Source organism: Bidens hawaiensis, unplaced genomic scaffold (assembly GCF_021521415.1).
Source record: "Bidens hawaiensis isolate Kalapana, Puna unplaced genomic scaffold, B.hawaiensis_p1.1 tig00019071_1, whole genome shotgun sequence".
Lineage (NCBI taxonomy): Eukaryota > Viridiplantae > Streptophyta > Magnoliopsida > Asterales > Asteraceae > Bidens > Bidens hawaiensis.
The window spans coordinates 195,532-200,476 of NW_027492892.1; positions in this window are offsets into that span (position 1 = coordinate 195,532).

The following is a 4,945-nucleotide window of genomic DNA, read 5'->3' on the forward strand; positions in this document are numbered from 1 at the left end:
AGGTTCGATTTGAGCTCCGAGGCTTTCTCTGTTATTGAGCTGCAGAATCCAAGCTGGCATACCTGGGAACTTAATCATCAAAGGCTGTCTGGCCGTCGTCTCTTCAGAGCATGCTCGCGATCGAGACACCTGGATTTTGGTCAGAGATGCTGCTACTGCTTCCTGGTCTCCTGCTTTTAGGCTCTGCGAACCTGCGCCTCAACGTGCCACCCTTGGTCACTGTGGTGGAGGGATCATACCCTTGACCTCTTGCTATGGTGGAGAGATCATAGTTTTTAATCCTCACACGCAGACGCAGTCCAGACTCCACCATCTGACCCCTCATTCTTTCATAGCTCGCATTACTATGTGCGTCGAAACCCTTGAGTTGTTAGCTATGGGGACACCATGTGTCCCCAGGGTGAGCAGCAACCTTTGATCTCACAACTATTATCTATCTATCTATTTGTGTTTTTATCTCAAAGCGCGTATACTGCAAGACGCAGGCCAGGATAGCTAGCTTTGCTTTGCTCACAAGTATTATCTGTTGACTTAAATTATTAGTATTATTATGGTATTTTAAAATTTTCAATTTATATATGCAAGTGAAACATTGGTGGGTTGTATCAAATAGTTGGGACTGAAATTTTATGCTTGCATCAGTCAAATCATTCAATTGCTGTATATATTTAGGCTTTTTTGAGTCAATAGTATGGCACATTATGTTGTATGGCTAGATGGAGGTTATGGCGTCATCTGTGCTACTTTGAAACCAACAGAAGACCTCTAAGAAAGAAATTTGAAAGATTATTGTCAAGTGTGCAAAGTTTAAACTTATTAAAAAATGTTATTTATTTTTTGCTCGGGTTGAAGACTATTGAGTTCTGCATATAATTGCAGCATGCTCTTAAGTAATTGCTTTAGATATGAAGCATCACTAAGATGTTTAGAACCTAGTGGTTTGTGTTATGACTATGTAGTAATCATAGTGATTAGTGAGAGACTATGCTTCAAGGATACAACTATGGATACGCAAGTGAAACATGGGTTGTAGCAAAAACCATCAAATGGTTGGCTATCATTAGGGACTGCTTGGGTTTCCTTATTTTTAGCTCCCTATAACTTTTTGGAAAACTCATAAGTCAAAACATAAGCAATCCCGAACAAGGGCTTTAGACTCTATTTGTATCTCTGTAATTAAAGGGGAATGTGATGATGTGTGTAACAAGGGAACTTAGTTAACATCACCTATTATTAACGCACCATACTTAAGGTCCATAAGTAACTTTTTGTTCACTTCTAACCTATTTGCTAAACTCCCAAACTAATTTTGATGCCTTTAAACTCACAAGGGCTGATCAAGCAATCGAGCTAAGAGTTTGAACTTAAGCTAGCATAGTCAAACCAAGCTTGAGCGTTGGGAGGTTGGTTCAAGTCACTTGGAACCCAAAACACTATCTGGTCAGACCAGTAGACACACTTCCGTTGGAACAAATACATCCAGTTAATAGCGTGATCAATATGCACAAGTCTTAGCATAAGGGAATACATATGAATGATTGTTAAGATGACCAGAAGTCACTACCGTGTAACCTATAATAACAATATATAAGCCAGTGTGTGTGATGTCATATTTACATCGGTTCTCATATGAAGCAGATGTGATCCAAAAATCACCCAAGAACAAAAGCAGAAATGTGAGACTAATTTAAGGAACATTTACCAAAAAACCTTAGCTTATTACATAGCCTGCTTTGTTGCCAACACAAAAGTCTTTGCCGGTGCATCATTGATAACAAACAAGACTAGCATTAGTTCACTGCAGCATGGAAGCTCAGCATTGTATTCATAGACAAAAAGAGGAATATAATACGACGAAAGTGGAGAAAAAAGGTTTCATTTTACCGCAGGGTAACAATCTTGTCGTTCAATTGTTTGATTGTGTGCATCCACAACAACCTCACATGATAATGTGGCCTGTTCATCAACAGGAAGTTGCAACATAATCAGAAACAAATATTTGCCAGGTGACAAGTAAAAAATTAAAGATGTAGCAGATATGCATGAATTAAGATTTTCTGCAATGCACACATGTTACACGTACAAATCAACCAACTGGCTAAAATTTTCATCAAAAAACATGAACATCCACATTCAACAAGTGCAGGCTCTTTGTAACCTCAATATAGATTAAACTTTAAAGATCAACGCAAACCCATGAGGGTTTGAGAACATAGACTGAGAATGAAATCCCTATAAAGACCGGGCTTAATACACACCCTAAAATTTTTAACTGATGGATATTCAATTTCTACTTTAAGCTGGTAAACTCGATCTACACAAAATCTTTAATCACTCAGGCGTGAAAATGTGATTATAAAGTATGCAAACATGAGCCCCAAAACCCATCATTATCTACAAACAAACTACAATGAACTGTACTAAACCGTCCATGCAACTAACCTCCAGTATAATTGACTGAAACATAAAATAAATATAAGAAAACCAACAGGTGAGACCTTAATTATGCAGTAACTACTTATAAGTAGGATGCGTTATTAACTTCAAAGATTTGATTTAGATTATACTAATTGTCAGTTTGTCACATCAATGGTTCAACATATTCAAGAATAAATGTGGATCAAAACTGCTGGAAATTGGATTAGAAAACACAATGAAAACTTTATGAACGAAAAGAAACCATTGACAAACGTTGACACTTTTATTAATATGAAAAACTCCGCATTACAACTACCCTAGACCCTCTATTTATACCAAAAAAAACTTGATGAATTAGTAACCCAAATCTAATCCTACTATGACTCAAATAAACTATCTTTTTAAACTAAAGCTTATCCATCTACTCTTTTAAACAAAACTAGATAACTCTAAACATTCAAAATACTAATTAAACTAATTTACCCGAAAAATCCGGATAAACTTTTAGCTGAGCCTTAGCCGCTGACGTTATAAGAATTTTGTCCAAATCGATTGTTCTCATTCCACCTATTATGAATCAATTGTTTATTGTTTATAAATGTTTCAATTTACGACTAAGCAACTATAACTAATCGGCGCATCCTGAGATGATTATGTCGGTCTTGTTTATTACGGTTGAAGTTTGTTAAAATTTACTATTTTCAGGGTGTTTGTTAAAATTTACTCTTTTCAGGGTGTTTTATCTGTTTATTTTTGTTTTGTTATTGACTTATTTACATTACGAATAAAGAAGAATGTGCTACATATAAATTTAGCAATATAATTTTTTTTCTTAGGATACTCGAAACCCAATTAAACCAACTCGAAAAAGCCCGAACCCGAAGAAACCGTGAGAGATTTGGGTTAGGTTTCTGGTCTGGATTTAAAACTTTGAAACCCGAAAAACCCGAAACCCAAAGAACACCCCTACATTCGGGTGAGTGTTCACGGCGTTGGCCTTTGGTGAAGGTTTTCCCGGGATCAAAAGACGAGTGTATCCAGATGTGCTGAATTTAGTTAGTGGCCCATTTTAAGAATTCCTTGACGGTTAAAATTAAATTAGGATATGAGAATGTCTTTTACATTAAACTTGTTTTTCTTAAATGGTTAACACTAATCTTGTGTATCATTATCTAAATATATTTAGTTAGTCATTTGTTACATTTGGATTTAACTTATTTATGGAGTTTATAGATTTCTATTAGAATTAGGAACCGAAATCTAAAGCTCTGTTCGGTTCTTAATTTGTGAGTTGTAAACATCATGAACAACCCGTTAGAAGTCCACGATGGAAAGCTCCACATCAACTAGGGGTGCAAGTGTAAACAAGTTCAACCGAGCTCACGCATGCATAAGTTCTAATCTTGCCTTGTTTTGAGGCCTATATATAAAACTTAAGCTATACTCATGAATAATTTCCTACCTCGAGGAAAACACGTGTTCGGCTATTGCTTATTTAGTTGGTACATATCGATAATTGTTATATATTTTTTATATACTATTGCAATTATAATTTTAGACATATAATGAAATATTCTTTATTTAGCTTCTAAATGCTTGTATTTTATCAAACAAAAATAGGTTATTTTATTTATATAAATGCTAGACTCATTTAGGCTTGCAAGTCTAGTCAAGCTCGATAGATAAAAGGATTCAAGCTTGACTCGAGTTCGCCACCCGTTTGATCTGGCATATTGGCTTTCATGATCCCAACTATCTTTTGCTTGTTGTCGCTCCCAACTTATAAATGGGTTGCTGACGGTCCCATCTTTTAACGTATTTGTTTTCAACGATCCACGACTAACAGAATCCTAACGCCGTCGTTACTTGCAAGTAGCCGGAAAATGTTTTTTCCCTCGAAAAAGTCACTTTTTATGAGTCAATTTTAAGACCACAAACGGATAGACAGACTTGTTACATCCGTGACGGACACTCTACTCTGGACACTCCACTCTAGGTATCCAAGCCTATTTATATAATAACAAAATTGGGAGGATTGTGCTTCCCCAATTATTCTTCATGCTTATTATGTTGTGCCAATGTTATTGTCATACACTATGTTAACTTTGCATATGATCTCTTCTTTTCTAACCTCAGTTGAAGATTTGTACGCTACACTTACATGTTTTTTTTATTATTTTAATAGTTTTCATTTTTTTGACAAATTTTTTATTGTTTTAATGTTATTTTTATATTTAAATATGTAATTGAGTAAACTGCGTTCCAGTGGTTTGTTCAAATCTGCGGTTTTAGTCCAATAGTTTTAAATCTGCGATTTTCGTCCCTGTGGTTTCATTTTACTTGCAATTAAACCCGACCCCACCAACCCCATTAAGTATGATCGTTAAACCCATCAGCATGTCCCTCACGTGAAAGGTAATTTTGTCATTTTCCTCCCATGTACACCTCAGCCCCTCATGTGAGGGGGCTTGCGAATTAGGATTGAAGCTTATTGGGGAGAAAAGGCCAAATCTGCCCCTCACGTGAG